This window comes from Thamnophis elegans, chromosome 4 (genome assembly GCF_009769535.1).
Source record: "Thamnophis elegans isolate rThaEle1 chromosome 4, rThaEle1.pri, whole genome shotgun sequence".
NCBI classification, from domain to species: Eukaryota; Metazoa; Chordata; class Lepidosauria; order Squamata; family Colubridae; genus Thamnophis; species Thamnophis elegans.
The window spans coordinates 31,927,742-31,953,858 of NC_045544.1; the positions used below are offsets into that span (position 1 = coordinate 31,927,742).

Genomic DNA, 26,117 nt, shown 5'->3' on the forward strand with positions numbered 1-26,117 from the left:
CCCTCACTGAAGGCCTCCGTGCAATGTACAATATAAACAGTAGATAGCATGGCTACATATCAGAAGAAGGTGTGAAAACATAATGCCCTTGTTTGGGTCCGAATCAACAACACACAGATGGCAGATTATACACCTCTCTTTCTCAATTTCAGTTGACCTTCTGCACAGAGAGCATAGTCTTGTTCGTTAACAGGTTCTGCTGCTCTTTCAAAAGACCATGAAGCAGAATTCAAAACAGGCCTAACGGTGTTCCAAAAAAATACTAGGCTTACGCCTTGTGCAATGCATGAATGGTGCTCTGTGAAGCAGCAACCCAGCATTACATGAGCAAATGCTTCTGTGGGAACCAGGTGCCCAGTCTAAGCCAAAGTGGCAGCGAGGGAGTGCCCAATGACTGGCAGAGAAGAATAGGGCATACCCAACAAACATACAGTGGCCAATTGGGAACTGGGCAGTTTCTACTCCTGAATGTGTCAATATTGTTGGAGAGGCATTACTTAATATTTGGCAAGACTTGTGTTGATAGAAGAGGAAAAACACAACGTTCAAACCAAAAGAGCTAAAAACAAACAGGGCTGAAGAGGCTACAATGTCATGTCATGAGAATATGTCTTTAAAACTGTCAGCAGGGCATCCTTGCATTGAGATAGTGGGACAGGAGGGTAATCCCAGTGAGTGGCTAAATTTTCTTATCTTCTTGCTAACCCAGAGTAGATACTTTGGACTCACTTCTCAGTCTCCCATGCTGCAGTTTTGTGCTGCTATGTCAGTATCTTTGTTACCGTTTTCTTTCTGGGATTAGGTGAATGAAGAAGGGGCATAGACAGACTGACTATTGGCCAATGGGGAGTAGAAAAATGGGGACTCATGTCTGACAATCTCCCTCTTCGCTGCATTTCCTTTCACACAAGGAAGGCCTTGGTGCCTGTGGTGGAGGAACACAACATCCAGTTTGGTAAGCCACATTTCTACAATATTTTTTGAGCTTTGGGGGGACATGTGTGGATGGGCTTCAGATGGAAATAGATGAGTGATGCCTTGATGTACCTATTTTGCCACTTCAAATGAGCAGAGTTCAAACAATAGCACTACTAAAAGTTGACATCTCTGCTCTAGATGCAACAGTCTTACATTTGTTGTTGTTGCAGATGTGTCCATTTCTGTATTGTACTTTCCTCCCTGACTTCCATGAAGCAAGACCCTTGCTTACCCAGCAGTTACTCAGAGTCAGTTATTGATCTACTTGGATCATCATGGCAAGAACCAATCTGGAAAAGTCCAAGCAGATCCCCCAAATTCAGACACTTCCACTTTGTGCTGAAATGCCTTAATTGGACAAGAAAATCCCACCAGGAGACCCCCTTGTTGGTTATACATTGGAGGAAGATAGCACAAATGAGATAAGAAAATCTATTATCTTGGTTGCAAGGAATGGAACACTCACACTATTTCACTGGGAATCAGAAGAAATCCAACTAACGCAGAACTGAGGACTAGCAAAAAGAATAGCATGTTTAATACTAGTATTGTTTTCTGCTTTCATAAGGATGAGTAGAGATACTTTTACTCAATAGCAGAAAAAGGGGGGGAAAAACAACCAATTTAATAAGTAATCATTTTGCAAGAGACTGAACTGGCCACTCTGCTTAAAAAAAAGTCCCCAGCTCATTATAAACCTATTTATCTTATAATATTTTAAATTTACTTTCCTTAGCCATAAAATCATTATCTGAATATTTAATTTATTCTTCATAAGTTAACATGTCTTGAAATACCATGGGGACAAATAGAAACTTTAAAATTGCAATTAAAAATATCCCTAGAAAGTTCTACCTAGTGGCCTTTATCCTGGATTATGAAGTATTTTCACTAAAATGACATTATAGTGAAACATTAAACTGCTTTTTTCCCCCCTCTAAAATAATTTCTCAACTTCATCAGAAGAATGGCCTGGTCTTTGGATCAAGCAAGTAAATGCATAGACAAAGCCATAATCCATTTTGTAGTTTGTTCTGTTTGGCTTACTTTATTGCATGAACTTAGACAGAGATGTTACACCACAATTTATGACTCAGCACATTTTCCTCAATTTGGGTGCCTTCCAGCAACTGTCCTGGCTATTGCTAAGAATTCTGAGAGGTGATTCCATTCATTTGGAGAGTGCCAAGAGTACGGAAGGCTAATTTAGTATGTTGCATAAACCCCAGCCACTTGAGATTTTTCAACAAACCCTAGTTATCTAAACCACTGGTGATGGTGTTAAAAGCATTGAACAATTTGGCTACTCAGTTTAAGTCACTTAGTAAAATTAAGAAATGTAGGCAAATTTTTGGGAGGGGGCTTCCTTTTCTAGAATCCCAATACAGCTAAGCCAATGCTGGCAGCTAAAGTGGGAAACTAAAGTTAGGATTTACACTGTTGCCCCGTGGCACGACATAACCGCGAACGTCAAAAGTGTGCCGATAAAACCGCGGCGCTAAAACCGCGATGTCAAAAGCGCGCCGACAACAGCGCGCCGACAACAGCGCGCCGACAACAGCGCGCCGACAACAGCGCGCCGACAGAAGCGCGCCGACAGAAGCGCGATTTAAGTTAAGGTAAGGTTTAGGGTTAGGTTTAGGGTTAGGTTTAGGGTTAGGTTTAGGGTTAGGTTTAGGGTTAGGTTTAGGGTTAGATTTAGGGTTATTTTTAGGGTTATGTTACAGCGCCCTTCTGTCGGCGCGCTGTTGTCGGCGCGCTTCAGCGCTCATTCGTCTCCGCGGTTTTGACGGTGCGGTTTTGTCACCGCGCTTTAGACACACGCGCTTTTGTCATACGCGCATTTGTGGTGGAACCCTGTTGCTCATCTGTCCAAATAATGTGTTTGACTGTATCAGGCAAATGGTTGTTTTAGGGGAAGGATTCAAATTATAAAAGTATAATTTTAGTATAATAGTACCTCCCTCCCCCCCTCTCACCTTGGAGGTGCAGGAAGTCTAGCAATCTTCTTCAACCTAATACTCTACAGATATTTTGGACTTCAACTTTCAGATTCCCTAGTTTTAGAAGTCCAATATACCTGAAGAGCATTAAACTGGAAAAATTTGTTTTACAGGCAATACTGAAAAAGGAACTCATCAGCTGCAAACTCTAATAATTCAGCAAGATTTCTGGAAGCATTTGGTAAAAATAACACATTTTAAAACAAGAAATTACCGTATATACTCGAGTATAAGCCGAGTTTTTCAGCCCACTTTTTGGGCTGAAAAAAGCCGCCTCGGCTTATACTCGAGTCTACAACTGGATCCGGCAGTGCTGTTGCCTGTTGGAGGAGGAGGAGGCGAACCAGCCGGCCACCGCCAGCCCCGCCGCTCTTCCCGCCCCCTTCCAAGCCCCACAGTCCAGCGGACGCAGCAGAAGCAGCCCCGGGGCTCCGCTGCATTTTCTGGACGGGGTCTCGCAGGAAGGAATCCCCTCTCCAAGGGATCCCCGTCCAGAAAATGCGGGGAGCGGCAGCGGAGCCCTGGGGCTGCTTCTGCTCCGTCCGCTCCTCTCTGCTCTCCTGTCGCCAGCTGGTGGGGCTGACCCTGATCCATAAACACTGCCGAATTCAGCCTCGGATCTTTGTCGGGACCTCTTTCTGGTCCGCCTCTGAAGTCCATATTCTCCATAGTCTCTCGAACTGCTCCCCCCCACCTCCAGTTTCTTCCTAGTTTGATCCCACGTGCCGCTGACCTAGGAACCGCATACCTCCCAGCAGTTTTTTCAGGCTGCTCCCAGATGGGAAGGGAGGGGGATTGTAAACCCCTTCCACACCCTGGCTCCTCCTCTTCCAGAGTTCGGGCTCTCTTTCTTTCTTTCTTTGAAAGAGAAGCCCAAATTAGCCAAAGGGGGGAAAGCGAGCGAGCGAGCGAAGCAGTGGGAGGGGGAAAGGTCCCTGTGAAGCCCTGCGGCCAAGGAGCGCTGCCTGCTTTTTAAGAAAACCTGGAAGGGGAAGAGGGCGGGTTTTTTCCCCCTCCCTTTTTCTTTTCGTTCCCGTGGCTCAGCCTCTCCTTTCCTTGGGGCCGCTGACCTAGGAACCGCATACCTCCCAGCAGTTTTTTCAGGCTGCTCCCAGATGGGAAGGGAGGGGGATTGTAAACCCCTTCCACACCCTGGCTCCTCCTCTTCCAGAGTTCAGGCTCTCTTTCTTTCTTTCTTTGAAAGAGAAGCCCAAATTAGCCAAAGGGGGGAAAGCGAGCGAGCGAGCGAAGCAGTGGGAGGGGGAAAGGTCCCTGTGAAGCCCTGCGGCCAAGGAGCGCTGCCTGCTTTTTAAGAAAACCTGGAAGGGGAAGAGGGCGGGTTTTTTCCCCCTCACTTTTTCTTTTCGTTCCCGTGGCTCAGCCTCTCCTTTCCTTGGGGCTGTCACGTTTACTGTTTGCAGTTCCTATAAAAACCCCTCTGGCTCCAACGGGACTTCTTCCAAGAATACCGGGCGCAAAACTGCGCTCAGTTTCTGAAAGGTGGCCACGATCCCCAGTGGAAAGGCGTTATTCCCCTCAGTTGTGAGGGCAATGCTGCTCGCGACTTTCCCCTAAATGTTGGAGAAAACTTTTCGCCGCTGTCCTCCTCGGCTCATTTGGGAAGGACGATTGTAACAGGTTGAGATTTCCTTTCAAAACAAAACAAAACCAACCCCTCCCCCGGTCCCAATGTTTCAAACAACCCCCTTTCCTGCTGGGAAGAGCCCAGCCAATCCCCCGTCCCTTCCCATTCGAAAGGGAAGCTCGTATCACCTTCTAGAGAAAGTGGCAAATGCCCTCCGTGACTTCCTTGGTTTCTCTCCGGGCTCTGCTCTTCGGCATTGCCCTTGGGGAAAACTGCCGCGGTTTGTTTCCGTGAATATATTAACAGGCGCGCGGAAAGCAACTAAGCCAAGGAGCGTACGTAGTCCAGCCAAGCGAGTCTAGTTTCCTGGGGTCCCTTGCTCGCTCGCTTTCCCCCCTTTGGCTAATTTGGGCTTCTCTTTCAAAGAAAGAAAAAAAGAAAGAAAGAAAGAGAACCTGAACTCTGGAAGAGGAGGAGCCAGGGTGTAGAAGGGGTTTACAATCCCCCTCCCTTCCCATCTGGGAGCAGCCTGAAAAACTGCTGCCGCGCCACGCCTGCGCCCCAAACAGAGCTGGGTCCAATCAGCCTTTTTTCCCCTTTTTATGCCCTGTCTCAGACGTGCGGGCGCGCATGCTGTGAACTTGCCCACTTAGATGCACTCTTGTATTTTCCCCTTCCTCTTACGTGCCCCCCTTGGTGCAGCGGGCTAACGCTGGTGAAAGGAGTGGGGTGGACACAACTGGTAAATTATAAACCACAGATTTTAATCCTATTTAATTTTTAATGGTATCAAATTTAGCTATAAAGAAGAGAGAAAGAAAGAGGGAGTGTGTGCACAGGAGTGTGGATTTTCTAAAAATCCCATTGAATCCAGAGGAGGGAAGAAAGAAAGAAAGAAGAAGTGTGTGCACAGGAGTGGGGATTTTCTAAAAACCCCATTGAATCCAGAGGAGGGAAGAAAGAAAGAAAGAAAGAAGAAGTGTGTGCACAGGAGTGGGGATTTTCTAAAAATCCCATTGAATCCAGAGGAGGGAAGAGAGAAAGAAAGAAGGAGTGTGTGCACAGGAGTGGGGATTTTCTAAAAACCCCATTGAATCCAGAGGAGGGAAGAAAGAAAGAAAGAAAGAAAGAAAGAAGAAGTGTGTGCACAGGAGTGGGGATTTTCTAAAAACCCCATTGAATCCAGAGGAGGGAAGAAAGAAAGAAAGAAAGAAAGAAAGAAGAAGTGTGTGCACAGGAGTGGGGATTTTCTAAAAACCCCATTGAATCCAGAGGAGGGAAGAAAGAAAGAAAGAAAGAAAGAAAGAAAGAAGAAGTGTGTGCACAGGAGTGGGGATTTTCTAAAAATCCCATTGAATCCAGAGGAGGGAAGAGAGAAAGAAAGAAGGAGTGTGTGCACAGGAGTGGGGATTTTCTAAAAATCCCATTGAATCCAGAGGAGGGAAGAGAGAAAGAAAGAAGGAGTGTATGAGGGTGGGAGATTTCCTAAACCCATTGAATCCAGAGGAGGGAAGAAAGAAAGAAAGAAAGAAAGAGGAAGTGTGTGCACAGGAGTGTGGATTTTCTAAAAATCCCATTGAATCCAGAGGAGGGAAGAGAGAAAGAAAGAGGGAGTGTGTGCACAGGAGTGTGTATGAGCTCTACAGCTCTGATGGTGATGACTGCGAACTCAGTGATGATGACAATGTCTATGCTGATAACCTCACACTAGCTAATGCTGAAGCTCTGTTTGGACATACAGATGATGAGGAGGAATCCAGTTTTGAAGGATTTTAACTCTTATGTTTTAGCTTGGTTGCTGAATGAGCTAAGGTTTTTGTACATTTAAAGTTATTGTTGATACCATATTGTTTTTATTGACCCTCTTTTCCACTTACAGAGCTAGTTATTTATTTATAAATAAATAATATTTATTTATTCAAAAACATTATTGGTATCTATTTTTATTTTTGAAATTTACCAGTAGCTGCCGCATTTCCCACCCTAGGCTTATACTCGAGTCAATAACTTTTCCAGCTTTTTGGGGTAAAATTAGGTGCCTCGGCTTATATTCGGGTCGGCTTATACTCGAGTATATACAGTACTCCTTAGCTTAAACTGGCAAAGGGTTGCCTTACAGAAAAATATCCGTAACAGAGTACACAGCAGAAAAGCCAAGGAGCAAGTTGTTATTTCCTTTCTGGATGGGAATCCAGCTGGAGGGAGGCATCAAGAAGGAATTGGCTTCCGAAATTACAAATCAGATCCTCCAAGGGCAATAGTGCCCACTCCATAAAGCTTTGCTCCCTTTTTCCTCTGTGCTCTTTTATCACTGTTGAAAATATAAGATTAAAAAAGAGTTCTAAGCCAAGCAAGGAGTAGCAAATGTTTGGCAGAAGTTCATAGTCTCGTAGCTTCTGTCTCCCTTCTGACTCCATCTGTCAAGAATAAAACTTAAACTGCCCTAAATAATTTGTTGTGTTCTATGGCAGCTGTCAAGTAATATTACTGTAGCTGATCCACTTCCGCAGCAACTGAAAATCCATAGTGGTCAATGCTGGTTTTTTTTTACATTTTTGGGACTTTATATTTTTTTGTCCTTCCTTAACTCATCTGCCATCCTTTTTAAGGATTTGGTGCAATCTGTAATGAAAAACCATTTATAATGGTTTTTAATTAATCCTGATTGAATAAGAGAATGTTTGGAAACAGTTACTTAGGATAGTGTCTGTCAGTTGGAAGCCAGAACTTTTTCACAAAGTGTTTCACCTTCTTCTCGGATTGTGTGTGTGTCTGTGTGTGTGTTTCTGACTTGCTACATGTGAAAATCTTGTGCAAAACTTTTCACTTTTTCCTTAGGTTACTCCAGTTTCTGCATCTTATCCCTGAGATAATGCCATGCCATTTCTTATGATGAAAAAATTCACTCCTAACCTACTTTATGAGTGGAGGCAAGTGAGGTAATGTAACTGGCACACTGAATGAACATTTCTGGGCTTAAAATAGGATCACAGAAGAGGCAGATGCTTCTCTTCATCGAAGAACTTCTAAAGCTAACTAACTATTCAGCAGATCATTTCCTTCAGAGAGGAGAGGAGGAAATCGCAGGATATCAACAGCATCTAAATGTTTATTTATACAATTGATTCCCTCTGTGAGGGAGATGGGTGTTTCAAAATTTGCTAAACAAATACAATGACAGGTGCAAGCAAGCGATCAAGGTTTTGCCCTTTTTAATATGGACCATATTCATTGCATGCATTTAAAAAGGAGCAGGACTTTAACTATCCTGGTTGAGTCTTCAGTTTGACATTGTTTGGGAGTGCAAGGCTATATATAACAGAATTTCAAAACCGTATAATGCTATGTATCTCAAGCTTTCTTTGGTTTCATTTGAGTCATTGACAGACGGTGCTTATTATTCAATCCCCAGAAAAGAGCCAACAAATCAGCAGTCGTCCAACTCTGCTGATGCTGACCATCTCCACTGATCACCATTAACAGATCCTATTTTTTTAATATAAATGTTATTGCATTTAAATGATAAAAACTAACAAAGAAAAGAGAGAAAAAGAGAGAAAAGCAAGACAAAAGTGCAAAAAGAAAAGTATGGTTAAAAATATACCTCTTACTCTTTGATTACAAAAAAAGATTCCTTTTTTCTATTATCTATTTTTTCTTAATCAGCAAAACTGTTAATAGTTGGTTTATTTTTTTCTATTTCATGCAAAAGGGCCATAAATGTTTCATGCAAAATCAGCCATAAATGTAGATGTTGCCTTTTCTCTAAGTTTATCCATCTCCTAAAGGTTCTATCATCTTTATCAACCATTCCTCTATTGAGTAATGTCAAACCTTTCTGCTTTTGAGCATATAATCTCACTTCATAAAGGTAAAGGTTCCCCTTGCACATATGTGTTAGTTGTTCCCGACTCTAGGGGGCAGTGCTCATCTCTGTTTCTAAGCTGAAGAGCCAGCCCTGATGGAAGACGTCTCCGTGGTCATGTGGCCGGCATGACTAATTGCTGAAGACGCATGGAACGCTGTTACCTTCCCACCAAAGGTGGTTCCTATTTTTCTACTTGCATTTTTACATGCTTTCGAACTGCTGGGTTGGCAGAATCTGGGACAAGTAACGGGAGCTCACTCCTTTACGTGGCACTATGGATTCGAACTGCCGACCTTTCTGATTGACAAGCTCATCTGCCTGTTCATTGGCTGCAGAAGAATAGCCTCTGTTCTCAATTGTGTATGCACAATTAAAATCTTCTGAATTAGTGAAAACATTTGTATTCAAGTGTTTTGGACTTTATTATGCTCCCATCAAACATGATAAAATGTCCCTTCATGTTCTTTACATTTCCACTACCTCCTTAGCTGGTGTTTGCTGCCAGTCTGAGTTCTAAATGCATCACAGTCCAAAGGCTTCAGATGCTTCTAGTATTTCTGATTGCATGCGAGCAACAGTTCAGACTCCAGCAATCAGCTAGTTTCAGCAGCAGAGACTTTGACATGGGTATAAAACTTGAGAAACGCTGCTCTAACTATACCACAAATATGCTCTGTAGTCACTTCTATATGTCATGACATAATGTCCCCACCATCATCTCACCTCACATCCAAGTGAGATAAAGTTTAAGTTACTTGTCATTATTTCTGTTTTAAAGGAGCATCTTTCTTCTTCTCCAGACACAATATTTGCCCTGCACATGATCTGATGTGCTTTGTCAATAAAAAGTTAGATGATGGGGGTCAGTGGCATGGATCTCCCCATCTCCCATTGGGTACTGTTGGCCCCTCCAGTCCTTTCAGTGTCCCCTCTGGGATCAGTCCCCTGGCTTCTTGCATAACGACTGGCCAGCATTTTCCAAGGTGCTTCCAATTACATCTTATCTCAGAGGAACTAGAGGTGGTATTCAGGCAGTTCTCTCTGGTTTGGGCAAACCAGTAGCGGCGGCTGCGGAAGGCTCTGCCCCCCCCCCCATCCCGATGTAATGTGTGCCCTTCTGCGTATGCGCAAAAGGTGGAGCACTCACATCAACCGGTAGGGAAGGTAAGTGAATCTCACCACTGAGAGGAACCCATATAATATGCTCAGATTTCAAGATGTGCTCTTTTGGGAAAGAGTTATACTTGCTTTTTAAACTGCAGTGCTACACGGGGTTTTGTGGCTTTCCCTTTTTTAATTACTTTTCCCCACCCCACTGGCTACTTCCAGATACTCGCTACTTATCGCTGCCTCGCCTTTCATTTCAGTCTGTGCCCCTGTTCCGCGGCTGTGGATACAAGAGCTCCCCTCCTGCTCTACCCCTTTGCCTTCCTCTTGCAACTGTGATGGGGCTATTTTTAGGCATGAGTTGAATGCTCTTTCAACAGAGAGTAGACTTGTGTTCTGAAATAGCTTGACTGACAGGTCCTCTCTGTCTACAACTTGTTAGTTAGAAAACAGAGCAGTGATTAAAATCCACAATGGAAGCACCAGATTTCACTTAGCTAGTCTTGTAATGAGACATATACCTTAAGGAAAATAGCTGGTTGTTTTTACCAGCAGCAGTGAAACCGGGTGAAAAGGGAAACAAAGCCACCAATGATATTCTTTAATTTATCCTGTATTAAAAGAGTAAGGATGATACCTGGCAGAGAAGTACACCTATTTTTCTGCCACCTCCAATGCTGGTGGGTTGTACTTCTGTACAACCATCTAGTTTTACGTTTGGACTTGCATATTAGAATAAGTTGCTGTTAAGTCCAGCACCAAAGGAACTTAATTTTACTTCTCTGTCAGTAAAATTCGAACAACATCTTTTCCTTCTTTTCCTTTGCTCCGTGCTTTCCCAGATATGGCCCTCCATTTCCATTGGCTGGTGTTCAGAAATGCCTAGCATTAGGCAATGCAACATTTTGGCCTGCTCCCATTTAACACCTATTAAAGGTCCCCCGTATTCCAACTCACTTTTTTTCTTGGCTGCTGTAGGCATCACTGAAATCTTTCTCCCTTCCTCTTTTTTGCTTCTTCCTTAGAAGCCCAGTGATTTTCTTTTCATTCCTTCTCTCTTTCTCTCTCTCCCACTTCATTCTCTTTTCTATGATTTCCTTTATCTCGTTACTGGCACCCCTCCTTTTCCTTTTCCTCTTTTCTTCTCAGCACTGCTTGTATAGAAAAAAAAATGAGCAGCATTTAAAATATGAGCAGGTGAACCATGGCAATAACCTTTATCCCCTCTTAACCTAGTGTTGGAAGAAATATCCATCTGGTTCGGTTCTGAGCCAGGAGAAAGGCCCTGGAGACAAAATGGAGGCTGGAGGCTGATTGGAAAGATGGTTTAATGATGAAGCGGAAGCACATGGGTGGTTCTGGGTAGCTGACCCCATGGAGTTGAGAATGAGGGGTTTTTATACCTTCTCTTGGGCTTTCCACTTGAGTTTCCTGTTCCTATGCAAGAACATGCATTCTATTGGCTGATGTCAGACTCCCATGGCGCCAGGGGTGGGTTTCTCGCCCCGTTCCAACCGGATCGGTTGGAACGAGGCCGGCGGCGTCCTCGCACACGCACGCGGCGTCCTCGTGCACGCACGCGGCGTCCTCGCGCACGCATGCGGCATCCTCGCGCATGCATGCGGCATCCTCGCGCACTCACGTGGCATCCTCGCGCACGCGCGCGGCGCACACGTGCACACATGCGGCACACGCATGCGTACTAGCGTCTGTGCGATGCTCCAGCTGCTCCTGGAGGATCACGCAGGCGCTGTATGCGTTCTGCGCATGCGTGGAAAGCGCAGAATTCGTAAAAACCGGGTAAGGAGCGGGCACGGGTGTGTGGGCGCGCGCGGGCGCGGGGGGGGCTTCGCCATTCCCGGAAGTTACTTACTTCCGGGTTCGGCGACCAACTGGATCGCAGGGACCGGTGCGAACCGGTCGAAACCCACCCCTGCATGGCGCCATGTAGGGTTTATATTTTCTGAGCTAAGTTTGGTTGAAGTTTGCAACTGAGATGATGCAATGAAGGAACTTGTGTTCTGAAGGGCTGTTGGGCAATTCCTATTGTGGCTTAATGGCTTTGTTCTGGTTTGGTTGAGTGAGGGCTAATCCTTACCTTTGTTGGATCCTGGGTGGGGTATTTGCTTATGAATAGAGTTATCTATCTCTTTACATCTTAAGTGCTGACATCTGCTGTGAGCTATAAAGGAAGCCTTACAAGAGCATGTTTCTCCATTTCTCATCCAGGGAAATATAATACTCTGCCGTTTTAATATTTCTAAAAATATTTCATTCTTCTAGGAGAGGGGTGGGTGCTAACTTTCTACACTAGCATGACAATCTTTTTCATTCAAGGCTATTGTGGTTTTTTCCTTAACACATGCGACCAGAGTTCCACTAATACTCTCCTAAAGCAATCTCTCTACACAGATTTAAATGGGGTAGCTCACCTGCATAATTACTGTAGCTTGGAGATAATGGTATTTGAAAGGGGTCAGGCTAAACTGCACAATTCTACACACTATTTTGACTTTTTTCCTGCATCCCCCCCCCCTACTGATCCTCTTGTATTCTAGTGCAGTGGTTCTTCCTCCCACAACCTTTGGGGCAACAGGGACCAGTTCCATGGCGAGAAGTTTTTTCGTAAACCAGAAGGGGTGTGGTTTCACATGCTGCTTGCATCCAGTGGATGGGACTTCACTTGTTTGTTCAGCCCAGTTTCTGGCATGCCGCAGCCAGTGCAAGTCCACAGACCGGGAGTTGGGGACTCCTGTTCTAGTGTATTCCTAGTGGCAGAATATTTATTTTTCAATTCCTTCTCCATTTTTTTTTCTCCCAACAGCCTTAAGATATCAGTTGTTCTAAGGTAGCTAATTGGGTCTAGGTAACCCAGTGAGCTTCCATAGATGAAGATGATCTTGAACTTTATTTTGGTCATAAAAGGTAAAGGTTCCCCTTGCACATATGTGCTAGTTGTTCCCGACTCTAGGGGGCGGTGTTCATTTCCATTTCAAGCTGAAGAACCAGTGCTGTCCGAAAATGTCTCCGTGCTCATATGCCCGGCATGACTAAATGCTGAAGGTGCACGGAATGCTGTTACCTTCCCACCAAAGGTAGTCCCTATTTTTCTACTTGCATTTTTACGTGCTTTCGAACTGCTAGGTTGGCAGAAGCTGGGACAAGTAACGGGTGCTCACTCCATTATGCGCTTGGGATTCAAACTGCTGACCTTTCTTATCGAGAAGCTCAGCTTCTTTGCCACCGAGCCACTACGTCCTCGAATTCCTATTGGTCATAGAATGGCATAAAATACGATAGGGAAAAAATTATATTTGCTTCACTAATAACACTGAAACTTATAAGAGATAAGATAACATTGCTAACACATTATTTTAATATTAAAACACTATGATCTTTATATAAACATTCTTAATTTTAAATACAAAGTCTATAAACTAAAGTGGGGGGTGAGATAAAGGTCACAAAAAAGTTGAAATGACTGGCAAAGACAAAAAGTAAAAATAAAGGAGGGGTTCTCAGTTTACCCATACCGAGTATCTGAAATTATCTGTTTACACATTTGAATTTGCTGCCAAGAAAAATCTTATGATGTTGCATAAAAACAAATGGTTTCTTATCTGATGGGACAAAACCAGGGGGGAAAAATAAAGAAAGGATGAAAATTTATAACTATATTGGTAGCAGAGGCCAAAAGCACAGGAGTGATGATCTCAATAGCGTTTGGGCTGCATGGACAGATTCTTGTATACACAAGGATACTTTGTAAATCACTAATTAAGGAGGGTAAAACATCAAACCTGGTTTTTAGAAAGGCCCTTTTAATGAGGCCAAAGTAATTAAACATTCACTAGGTTCCCAACTGCAATGAGTTGGATGAACTCTAGTTGGGCTAGGATACGGTTGACCCCATTCTGGAATTCTCTGTTTGAGATCCTTTTTCTGAAGATTCTTTTAGTTTGAATGTATTCCAAAAGAAGAAATTACTTAAATGGCAAGCCAACATGGGTAAGTTTCATCAAAAGTGTTTGTTTCCATAAAGATTGAAATTGATCTGCCATTGAAATTAGTGCTTCCAGGAAAAAGAGGCATTTGAGAGAGCTGTGGTGGCGCAATGGTTAGAATGCAGTATTGCAGGCTAATTCTGCAACTGTCAGAAGTTTGATCCTGACCAGCTCAAGATTGACTCAGCCTTCCATCCTTCCAAGGTGGGTAAAATGAGGACCCAGATAGTTGGGGGCAATATGCTGACTCTGTAAACCGCTTAGAGAAGGTTGTAAAGCATTATGAAGCTGTAGATAAGTCTAAGTGCTATTGCTATTGCTACTTGAACCAATAGATGGGCACTTTTACTTTGTCCTTCTTCCCTTCTGAGCCTCACACTACTTTACACATCTAGGCTCTTGAAAACGGATTTGCAAAAACTTGGTTTGTATGACCTCAATTGATTTATAGTGAAAGGATAGTTCCATCTGAGCACCCTAAGATCGTGATGGCGAACCTATGGCACACATGTCAGAGGTGGCATGCAGAGCTCTTTTTGTGGGCATGTGCACCATTAGCAGCTGCTTTTCCGAATTCCCTTGCATGAATGTGCACCGGCCAGCTGCTCTCTTCTGGGTTCCAGCACGCACATTCGCACTGACCAGCTAGTCTTCACACTAAGACCAGCTGTCTGGTGCGCATGCGCATGACAGAACCCAGAAGATCAGCTGGCCACCGCATGCATGTACTCCAGTCAGCAGCTCTCATCCAGGTTCCAGCGCTCCAGCACACGTGCTCCAAAGGTTAACCATCACTGCCCTAAGGGTTTGGGGTGAAGTATCATCAATTAGCTGATAATACACAGCTTTATATTCCCACCCTGAACTGCCTGAGGGATGTCCTGTGTCAGTGCCTGGAGGCTGTAAGGATCTGTATGGGGCACAATGGGCTTCAACTCAACCCAAGCAGGAGGGGGTGTCTTTGGGGGCTTTCTAATACCAAGGTTTTTCCACCTCTGGTCTTGGATGGTGGTTGCGCTGCCTTAGACAGAATCACCGATCAATCTGGGTTCCTTTTTGACTCACAGCTCTTACTGGAAGGCCAAGTGGTAACCATGGCTAAGAGGGCCTTTGTACATCTTCAGGTTGTGTGCCAGTTGCATCTATTCCGGGATGGAGAGGCTTTGCTCACTGCCACTCATTCCCTTATGGGTCTACATGGGGTTGCCTTTGAGGAGCCCTTGGAAGCTTCAGCTGGTACAGAATGCATCTGCATTGGTTGCAAATGGTGTCATTTATTTGACACATGGAACACCATTGCTTTTGGGGCTGTCTTGGTTTCCAGTGTACAATTCAAGGTGTTGCTTGTGACTTTTAAAGCGCTTCATAACTTGGGACTGGGTTACTTGAAGGATCATCTTCTTCCAATTGTTTCTACACGTCCAGCAAGAGGGACATATTACGGGTCCTGCCAGTCAAGGAATGCCTGCTGGCAGGGACCAGGAAACACGTCTTGTCTCTTATAATGCTTGCCCTCTGGAGCATCCCTGCCCCTGAGATTAGGATGACCTGAATCTTGCTGGCCTTTCAGAAGGCCAGAAGACCTAGCTATGTGCCTGGGCCTGGGATCACGAGCGTGTGAAGGGCCCTGTTTCCTGGTTATTGATATCAGCGGATTATAATATCTCCTAGCTGCTAATTGTATTTTATTTTATTTTTATTGTTTTTTAACTGTTTTAATTGTTTTTATTATTGCTTGCCACCTAAAGTCCCTGTTTTGAGCTGGGTGTGATTACACCAACTGACTAAATAAAATAAAATAAATATTTGAACCAAGGATTTTACTTTCAAGAGTTTCAGAGTTACTTGTATACATCTCCTAGCCTTTGTTCATCACATTGAGCCTTTAGACAAATGATGGGAGAAATAAGCAGAGGAAGTCCTTGATTTATGACCACAATTGAGCCCAACATTTCTGTTGTTAAATGAGAGTTTTTATGTTAGTCTTGCCCCATTTTATGACCTTTCTTGCTACAGTTGTTAAGTTAGTAACACAATTGTTAAGTGAATCTGGCCTCCCCATTGACTTTGCTTGTCAAAAGGTCGCAAAAGATGATCACATAACACTGCAATAGTCATAAATATGAGTCAGTTGCCAAACATCTGAATTTTGATCATGTGACCATGAGGATGTTGCCGCACCACATTCATAAGTGTGAAAACGGACATAAGTCATTTTTCTCAGTGCCGTTGTAACTTTAAACAGTTACTAAATTAATGGTTGTAAATCGAGGACTACCTGCATAGCAGATAAAGGTAGGAAAATGTAGGAAAAGAAGAATGTAGCCAAAGCTGATAATATTAAATATTCATTGAATAGTTAATCACTTAGAAGCTCAAGTTTTCCTGCTGTTTCAGCACTGTGATCTCTCCATATTCCCACCCCTTTTTTTTCTTTTTCTGCAGCCTTGCTTATTTATTTATTTTTTTCATTCACTGGACTAAAGTCACATCTTTGGTTCATTCGGGGCCTTTTAGAACATCTGTTTTCCAGGCTATTTATTGGAATGTGTTTTTCTTCTATAGAAAAAGCTAAAACAAACAAACCTGCATCTGAAGTGTGACAGAGCTGAATTTGATAAAGTGTCTTTGCACGGCCCGAGTTCTCCTGATGCAGACTCTTTCCTAGCGCTTTAGCAGAAATCAGAAATCCCTGTAGTTGCCCATCATTATTTAGCAGATGATTTCTGAAGATAAAAGTTTTGTTGTGGTCCGCCAGTGGCCAGCAGATTCAGACAGTGAGGAGATTGGGGAGGAACATGGGCCAGTCCTGGAGTCTGGAGAAAACTCTGATGAGGGCTCTGTGTCAGAGGCAGAGGAGGGGGAGCAGTGCCATAAGCCAGTTATCAGCTGCCTTCAGAGTCAGACATCAGTGAGGCAGACAAACAACTGGAGCCCATTCTCAGTGTGCGCATGCACAGGGTTGCCAGATGAAGGAACAGCTAAAGAACAGGGGTTGACTTGGGAGTAAGGCCACAGGGGGATGATGAATGGCCCCTTCCAGAGGAAATAAAAGAGGAGCGAAAGGGGAGTGGAGTTTGCAGGAGACAATTAGTTCGCTTAATTGGTTCGTGATTTTCCGAGGCTCCTGGCCTGTCAGCTCTCCAAGCCAGATAAGGCCTGTGACATTAAATCCTCCCTTGAAAACTTTGCTGGATGTGAATGAGCAGAATTCACAGTAAATCAATAAAAGGGTTTTTTGTCAGGACAAGGAGTCTGCTTCATGCTCTTGGGAAGCATAGGTCAGAACAAGTTTTGGTTTTTTTTTAGCTATGCCACAAATAATCATGCATAGTCATGGCTGTGTCTAAATTTAACAACATTTAAAGCAGATCAGTGGTCATGATTAGGGAAAACCGTACTGATTTCGGTACGCTAGATGAAATCCACTTCCAACCTATAATGCTCAAAATATTTTTATTTTTCCCCATTCTCCAGTAGCCTGCTTTCAAGTCTATAGCTAATGGTTCAAATCTGAATATTGGTTCACTGTGAGCTAAGATCGCTGAAAATCAACAACAGCAGTTCTTTGGACTGAATGTGAAAGGAGGTAGTTATTACACAGAAAACACAGGAGAAGTTGATTTTGTATTCAGTTCAGTTCTGCTGACCTGGTTAGAAGATCAGCTGCTTGGAACCAAAGGCATTTTGAAAGCTGCAGTTGTCCTTTAATAGCAAATTGTGATCTTCTGAGACTGCTGACAGCGCACATTTTATACTACCCTGTATCTGTTGATGTTACTGTAACTAACTCTGTTTCAGAAGGTCTGTCTGTATAAAGAACAAATGAGCCACACTGCATATGTGCTGTGTTGGAATCAAGTAGCTTTGAATATTCTTCTGGGTTGCATAAAAAATATATGCTGAGCTCCCAGTGTTAGCACATGTGGTTTTAAATCCCTTTTCAAATGGTTTTTGAATTCATCAGTTAAGAAACTGCAAAGTTAAAAGGTACTAAATGGGAAAAATTATTCTTCTTTCACTCACTCAAGTCAGTCATATTATATTCCTGGTATGTTTTGCTATACTGGGGCTATCCAAATTTGGCAACTTTAAGATTGCCAAATTTTAAGACTGTGGATTTCAACTCCCAGAATGGCAGAGGAATTTAAAATTTAAAGTTTTAAAATTGCCAAGGTTGGACACTCTCACTCTGTATAGTTTCAAATCCAAAACAGTTCGTATATAGAATTTAGAAAAAGTATGAATACCTCTCGAATCTGTAAGAAGTGTATTAAGTACCCAGCATCTTATGTAATATAGAAAAATATCAGACGGCATCTGCCAGAGCCTTTTCTAACTAGTAAATGTTATTAAAAAGCATATGTTTTTGTGAGCAGAAGCTTACTTCCTCAAATGCAGAGATCTGATAATAGTGAACTGTAGCCCAGGGAAACTTATAACCAGGGGTGGGATTCAGCCAGTTTGGACTGGTTCGTGTGAACTGGATGTTAATTTTAATCTGCTTCTCTGAACCGGTAGTTACAAGGACTGGCTGACCCTGCCCCCACTGAAGTATCCATGTGGCCCATTTTGGATGCCAGGTAAGTGCAGGGCTTCCATGGAGACTTTGTGAGGGCGAAAAACAGACCTCCTAGAAATTCCATAAGTCCAGAAATGGGCTTTTTCCAGCCTCTGGAGGGCCTCCACAACCCAGGGGATGTTGTTTTCGCCTTCCCAGAGGCTTGAGGAAAGCCTCCGGAGCAGAGGTGGGTTCCTACCAGTTCGCACCTATTCGGTAGAACCGGTTCGTCAAATCTACCGAACCGGTTAGAAGAGGTTCCACCAGTGGACCCAGAAAGCAGGCCACACCTACAAAAGAGATTCCAAAATTTTTTGAAACCCACCACTGGTCCTTGGATATGATTATTCTACACTATCATGCTCATATTTATAAAACTCAGTGCCTCTGTGAAAGGTAAGGAGGACTACTGCGTTTGTGGTGCAATCAGAACATTGTGTGTTTGAAGTTGTTTTAACGCAAACCAAGATGCCTTTTAAAAACAAGTACATCATATTCTTATGCATGCAGTGCTGTGTGTGAGGTAATTTAAGGTGGTTCTGACAAGTGTCATCGGCCTCTTCATATCCGGTCACATGGGTGGCAAGCCACTCCCATCTGGTCACATGGGCAGTAAGCCACTCCCACAAAGGAGGCCACACCCACAGAGTAGGTTCGAACAATTTTTGAAACCCACCACTGCTCCGGAGCCTCGGGAGAGCAAAAACGCTCCCCCCTGCCATGATTCAGGAAGCCAACTCGGCCACACCCCCATAGCCAAGCCCACCTAGCAACCGGGCAGAGAACCTGTTGATAAAACTTTTCAATCCCACCCCTGCTTATAACTTGAATATAAATTTGTTTTGGTACTAGCAGTCTCCTCCTGATTTTATTGTCATCGTAGACTAATCTGGTACTCCTCCTATAATGGGTAACATACCCGTTTGTCTTCTGATGATCATAAAAGATCTCATGCCAAACTACTCAAATGTGGAACATGCTTTGTATCCACTGTTAAACAGTGGGATCTTCTTTCACTTTTTTCTTTCTGGGTCATGGAAATAGAACCTTTCTATCCAACTTGGACGCTTTTTTAAAAAATAGATTTAGTTTTTCATTTGCAAAGTGTGTTTTCATACCAATCTCCATCCTCAAATACTTCTTCCCAGTCGATAATTTCTGGCCTAATTTGGCAATGCTTTAGTTTCTTCTCTCATCCACTGTTTTTTTAGAAAGCTTGCACCTTATTTCTTGGTCCTAATAAAGATATTTCCCAAAAATGGATTCTGATTATTTCTTCATCATGGATTACCATACCACACTTTTAATATGCTGACCAAATAGATCAGTGGTTCTCAACCTGTGGTCTGCAGACTCCTTGGGGGGGGAGGGTGGCGCGATGTCATCATATGGGGTCCACGAAGGCTTGAAAAAATTCTTATGATTTAAATCTTGAGTTAAGTCTTGGGGGGTCCGTGGCCATGATCTGTGACCACAAAAAGTATTTAAAATGCGGGTCTGTGGTGAAGAAAAGCTTGAGAACCACAGAAATAGATCATTATGCACTTGTAATATTCTGGTCAAGCTATTTTTTATATTATACCTAAAAAGTTGGATGGAATAGAAAACATCTGATTCAGTTTTTCCTGCTGCTCAGTCACCAGACTATACTGCATTACAAGTAGTTCTCAACTTATGACTATAACTGAGCCTGGAATTATGGTCATAAGTCATGCTGCTCCTTAAGCAGGTTTTGTCATAAGCATGCCCAAGCATGCCTTTTTTGTGGCAGTTGTTAAGAAAATCCATTGTCCACAATGGGTGTTTCAGTTGCAATGCAGAGATAATTAATCACTCTGAGTTCCTGGAAAACACTGTAAATATGTTGGGGTTTTTTTTTGTCTTTTTGGAGATTTGAATTGATTTACTGAATTTGTTTCTTGAAGACAAATGACTGGTATTTCCCTTCTTTTCAGGTTTAAAAGATTTAAAAGAAAATCAGTCTTAAGACTCCAACGTGCTCTCAAGCCACACTTTTGCAACACTGGAAGTTGTTGCTGTATGGGGAGATGGAGAACTACTGCAATGTGCTCTACATGGGGCAGCCTTTGAAGAGTATTCGGAGACTACAACTCGTCCAGAATGCAGCCGCGCGAGCAATTGTGGGTGCACCTCGGTACACCCACGTTACACCTATCCTCCGCGAGCTGCACTGGCTACCAATCGGTCTCCGGATACGCTTCAAAGTGCTAGTCGCAACTTATAAAGCCCTTCATGGTATTGGACCTGGGTACTTGAGAGACCGCCTGCTGCCAATTACCTCCCATAGACCCGTTAGATCGCACAGGGTCGTCCTCCTCCGGGTTCCGTCTACCAGCCAATGCCATCTGGCTACCACCCGGGGGAGGGCCTTCTCTGTAGCAGCTCCGGCCCTTTGGAATGAACTCCCTGCGGAGATTCGGACCCTCACCTCTCTCCAGGCATTCCGGAAAGCCGTCAAAACCTGGCTGTGCCGGCAGGCCTGGGGTTGATGAGTTCCCCTCCCCTCTCGACTTGTATGGCTGTATGACTCTTGTGTATTTTAATTACGTGTATTGTGTTTGTATCCCCTTTTTCCCCTTTCGAGTTGTTTGCCGCCCTGAGTCCCTCCCGGAGAAGGGCGGCATACAAATAAACTAAATCAATCAATCAATCAATTTGACTTCATTTGAGTTGAGCAGAGTCCTCTTTTGGTTGTTTGTATTATTGTATTTGGTTGCCATTTTATATTCTATATACAGTATTGTATTATATATTGTAAAGGATATGTTTTTTTTATTTTAGTTTTCTGTGGTACACTGCCCAGAGGCACATTGTTTGAACTGGGCAGCCTTATAAATCCAGAAAATGAATAACATAAGTAAATAATAAAGATTTTCATTTCAATTCTTACCAAAAACATTTATTAGCATTGTTAAAATTTGCTGAGAAAAGACAACAATTTCTCTCAGGGGGCAGTATCAAAAGGTTGTTGGTAGTACTTTTTCTGATTGACAATGTTTATTTAAAAGCATAAATTTTTGGGAGCTGCATATCACTTTGCCATATGCAATTAATCTGGAAACTCATATATAAGACTCATTCTGATTTTTTGATACCATAAACTAACTTGGCTTTCCTACAGTATCACACTGCAGAAGAAAGTCATTCTGTTGTTTTGTTACACCCACTGATGAAAAATGTTTTACAACTTTTCAAAAAATGAAACAGTTCCTCAAGATGGTAGAAAAAGAAATTTTAAGCTCAGTAACTAGAGACAGTCATTTCGTGAATGGGCAATTAAAGAATCAGAAAGGCTTGTAACTGTATGAAATATAACATCTCATTTTACCAATGTGCAGCCCATAAAATTAGTTGTATGTTAATTGATTTCTTTAAATTCTCCTTAAAATTGCTGATGCTGTAATTCCCTGCTTAGAGAATAGCATAATCCATGATCCAGAAACACTTATTTCTCTCTCTCTCTCTCTCCCTCTCTCTCTCTCTCTCTCTCTCTCTCTCTGTGTGTGTGTGTGAGAGAGAGAGAGAGAGACAGAGACAGAGACAGAGAGAGACAGAGAGAGAGTTTTTAGTGACTGAATTTTATTCTAACATTTTTAACAAGTTTTTTTCAGAACACAGAAAAAATACCTATTTAAAAGCACTAAAAACAAACAAATTAATTTCTTTCCAGCATTTGTTCAAAACCACATCAGCTGGAACGTGCAGTTCAGTAACATCAAGGGATTTTTAAGACAGCGGTGGTGAGACCCCTCCTGAAGAAACCGTCCTTGGATCCAGCTGTCCTTAATAACTATCGTCCAGTCTCCAACCTCCCCTTTGTGGGGAAGGTTGTTGAGAAGGTGGTGGCTCTCTAGCTTCAGCGTACCTTGGAGGAAGCTAACTACCTTGACCCCTTCCAGTCTGGCTTCAGACCCGGCTACAGCACAGAAACCGCTTTGGTCGCATTGACCGATGATCTCTGGAGAGCTAGGGATGGAGGCCATGCTTCCATCTTAGTTCTCCTGGACCTCTCAGCGGCTTTCGATACCATCGACCATGGTATCCTTCTGCGACGACTGCGGGAGATAGGGGTGAGCGGCACTGTTTTGCAGTGGTTCTCCTCCTATCTCTCGGACAGGTCGCAGTCGGTGTTGGTAGGGGGGCAGAGATCGTCCCTGAGGCCCCTAACTTATGGAGTGCCGCAGGGGTCGGTCCTATCCCCCCTACTATTTAACATTTACATGAAACCGCTGGGCGAGATCATTCGGAGGCACGGGATAAAATACCACCAATATGCGGACGATATACAGTTGTATCTGTCCGCCCCGTGCCAACTCAATGAAGCGGTGGACGTGATGAACTGGGGTCTTGAGGCCGTCAAAGACTGGATGAGAGCAAACAAGCTGATACTCAACCCAGACAAGACCGAGTGGCTGTTGTGTTTTCCTCCCAAAAATTTGACCAACATACCATCACTCAGGCTGGGGGGACAAAACTTACACCCCTCAGAAAGGGCCCGCAACTTGGGAGTCCTCCTGGACCCACAGCTGACTTTTGACCACCATCTCTCAGCTGTGACCAGGAGGGCATTTGCCCAGGTTCGCCTGGTGCGCCAGTTGCGGCCCTACCTGAATCGGGAGGCCCTCACAACAGTCACTCGAGCCCTTGTGATCTCCAGGCTGGAATACTGCAATGTGCTCTACATGGGGCTGCCCTTGAAGAGCATCCGGAGACTTCAGCTAGTCCAGAATGCGGCCGCGCGAGTGATCGTGGGCGCACCACGGTTTGCCCACATAACACCGATCCTCCGTGAGCTGCACTGGCTACCTGTTGATCTCCGGGTGCACTTCAAGGTCCTACTCACCACCTATAAAGCGCTCCATGGTAGTGGATCTGGCTATTTGAGAGACCGCCTTCTGCCAATTACCTCCCTGCGTCCCATCAGATCGCATAGAGTTGGCCTCCTCCGTATTCCATCCGCCAGTCAGTGCCGACTGGCGACTACTCGGAGGAGAGCCTTCTCTGTTGCGGCTCCGACACTATGGAACAATCTCCCCGTGGAGATTCGTACCCTCACCACCATCCAGGCCTTCCGCACAGCCCTCAAGAACTGGCTAGCCCGTCAGGCCTGGGGATAAGTCTACTTTCGCCCCTCCCGAATGCCGAGTGAATGTTGAGTTTTACTGTTTAATTTACTTTTGTTCACATCTCTTTTTGTATTGTCCTACACTCCCTTTCCCCTTTGATTGTAAGCCGCCCTGAGTCCCCTCAGGGAAAAGGGCGGCCTATAAATGTGCAATAAATACAAATACAAATACAAATTTGGCTAAAGGCATCTCCCCCAGGATAATTTTTTCATGGACTGGGTATGGGAGAAAATATAAAAAGCAGGTAGAAAGAGATGCTTTGACATACTCAGAGCAGCAGGATAAGAAGGTTTAAGCCATGGCCTGGCATAAGGTGATCTGGGTAAAATAACCAGAACCCTTCCTGGTCATTCCATTGATACTATGTCTGTCTGGGCAAACAAGGCTAAAATAAAATTGAGTGAGGGGTGAGAAAAGATTGAAGCAAATTTTTCCTTCTTTCAAGAACAAAAAAAAAAAGATAAAGCCACTTTCCAGGTTAAACTCATCTGGTTAGGTTCCCAGCCCATGAGGTCAGCCAGGTTGCTATGAAACATTCCTAGAAAGGTGAAACAGAGGCATTTGGGAATCTATCTATATAGCATCCTTCAATGCTATGGGTTCCACATATGTAATACAGGTGAGAAAGATATGTGTTTAACAGACCTAGAGTGCCTGTCAAGAATGATCAAGTTGCAGATGAAAAGTAATGTTAGATTAATTATTAATGCATTAGAATATTTGGGAAAGAACAACCAGATCCCTGCTGCGTTTATATTTTTGGATGCTGAGAAGGCCTTTGATCGAGTTAATTGGCAATTTCTGTTGAAGATACTGCAAAAAATGCAGATAGGAGATAATTTTTTACAGTCAATTAAAGCAATATACCAACAGCAAACAGCACAAATCATAGTCAATGGAAGTCTAACAGACTCTTTTCAAATTGGAAAAGGTACAAGACAGGGCTGTCCTTTGTCCCCATTATTGTTTATTATAACTTTGGAAGTATTGTTGAGTAAAATACGGGGCTTGGATGGTTTAAAAGGGATCAAGATTAGGCAGCAAGAATATAGAGTCCGCGCTTTTGCGGATGATTTGGTCATAATATTGGAACAACCGCAGGAATCCAGTATGGTTTTAATGAATATGATTAATCAATATGGTCAAGTGTCGGGCTTTAAAATAAACTTAGGAAAAACCAAAATATTAGCTATAAATATGAATATTAAACAAAAGGAAGAATTAGGAGTGATGCTAGGATGTGAGGTAGTTAAAAAAGTCAAATATCTTGGAGTTAACATTTTAACTTCAAATGGGAAATTATATAAGCATAATTATGAACCACTTTGGCATAGCATACAGACAGAGATGAAAAAATGGGAGAAATTGCACTTATCTTTGCTGGGTAGGATAGCGGCAGTGAAAATGAACATTTTACCAAAATTTTTATTTCTCTTCCAAATGTTACCTATACTTAAAAAAGATGCGAACCTTTTAGAATGGCAGAAGGGTATCAACAAATTTGTGTGGGCAGGAAAGAAGCCGAGGGTAAAGATGAAAATAATGCAAGATGTACGTGAGAGAGGAGGATTGAAACTACCTAATTTAAAACTATATTATGATGCAGTGGCATTATCTGCAATTAGTGATTGGATTCATTTAACCAATGATAGAATATTGAACATTGAGGGACACGATCTGGTATTTGGTTGGCATGCTTACCTGTTATTCAACAAAAAATTGGATAAGACCTTTAAAAGTCATATTTTAAGAAATGCTTTATTGCGGGTCTGGAAGAAATATCAATATAAATTAAATGACAAGATACCCATGTGGGCAATTCCTAGACACGCAATTGAAAATATGAATACAGCACAAAGACAGGACAGAATTACTTACAGACAGCTTCTTACCTCGGAAAGGGGGGTATTACAATTAAAATGTTTAGAGGTATTAAAAGAGGAGAAGGTAGTTCAAACATGGTTCCAGTATGGGCAATTACAGGCTAGGTGGAAAATAGATCAAAAAATTGGTTTTATTCAAGTTGAGGATAATCTGTTTAAACAAATAAGAGATCAAAGCTTAATGCATATAAAGAGGATATATAATGTATTAATACAGATGGATTCGGAAACAGAATTAGTTAAAGATTGTATGATAAAATGGGCTCAAAATATTGAGGAACCAATAATGTTGGATACATGGGAAAGAATCTGGGTAAGAAATGTGAAATTTACACAAGCTCAAAATCTGAGAGAAAATTTTTACAAGATGTTCTATAGATGGCATTTAGATCCTAAAAAGTTGGCTTCTATGTATCCGAATGTACAGCCTAAATGTTGGAGGTGTGGTTCTCTCGATGCTACATATTATCATATATGGTGGACCTGCCAAAAGGTTAAGGCATTTTGGATAAAAATATGGTGGGTCATGCAAAATGTTTTTAAAAGAAGGATAAAGTTTAGTCCTCAGTTATTTTTACTAGGTATATGTACTGATTTTACAGTGGTAGAGACCAACTTGACTCTGCACCTGATAACTGCAGCAAGACTGTTGGTGGCGCAATATTGGAAGAAGGAAGACTTGCCTACAATCCAAGAATGGACATTGAAAGTAACAAACTTAGCTGAAATGGCTAAAATATCGGCATATCTCAAAGATCATTCAAATGAGAGATATAAACGAGACTGGAAAAAATGGATTGACTATATACAAAATAAATACGGGACTAAGAAATTCCAGTTAGCCTATGCTTAAGATCAGAAATGATTTAAACTGTTAAAAGTCAGTTCAGTAAGAAGAAGCTAAGGTCAATCTAGAATGTCATTAATTTCTTTATTTCTTTTTTCTCAATAGATTTTAGACTGTGTTAGTTAAAAATCCAT

At 42.9% G+C, this 26,117-nt stretch overlaps 1 long non-coding RNA gene across 3 annotated transcripts; it reads left to right on the plus strand.

Annotated features, from left to right (window-relative positions):
* The first annotated feature begins 496 nt into the window (after positions 1–496).
* On the plus strand, positions 497–20,234 carry LOC116508043. Of its 3 annotated transcripts, XR_004255267.1 has the most exons (4): positions 498–955; positions 7,405–7,505; positions 17,023–17,134; positions 20,062–20,234. It is a non-coding gene; the product is annotated as an uncharacterized LOC116508043 (long non-coding RNA). The 3 variants fall into 3 exon arrangements; XR_004255266.1 differs by lacking the exons at positions 17,023–17,134; positions 20,062–20,234 and adding an exon at positions 3,095–3,162 and having other exon boundaries at positions 497–955; positions 7,405–8,083; XR_004255265.1 differs by lacking the exons at positions 17,023–17,134; positions 20,062–20,234 and having other exon boundaries at positions 506–955; positions 7,405–8,083.
* The last annotated feature ends 5,883 nt before the right edge of the window (positions 20,235–26,117 follow it).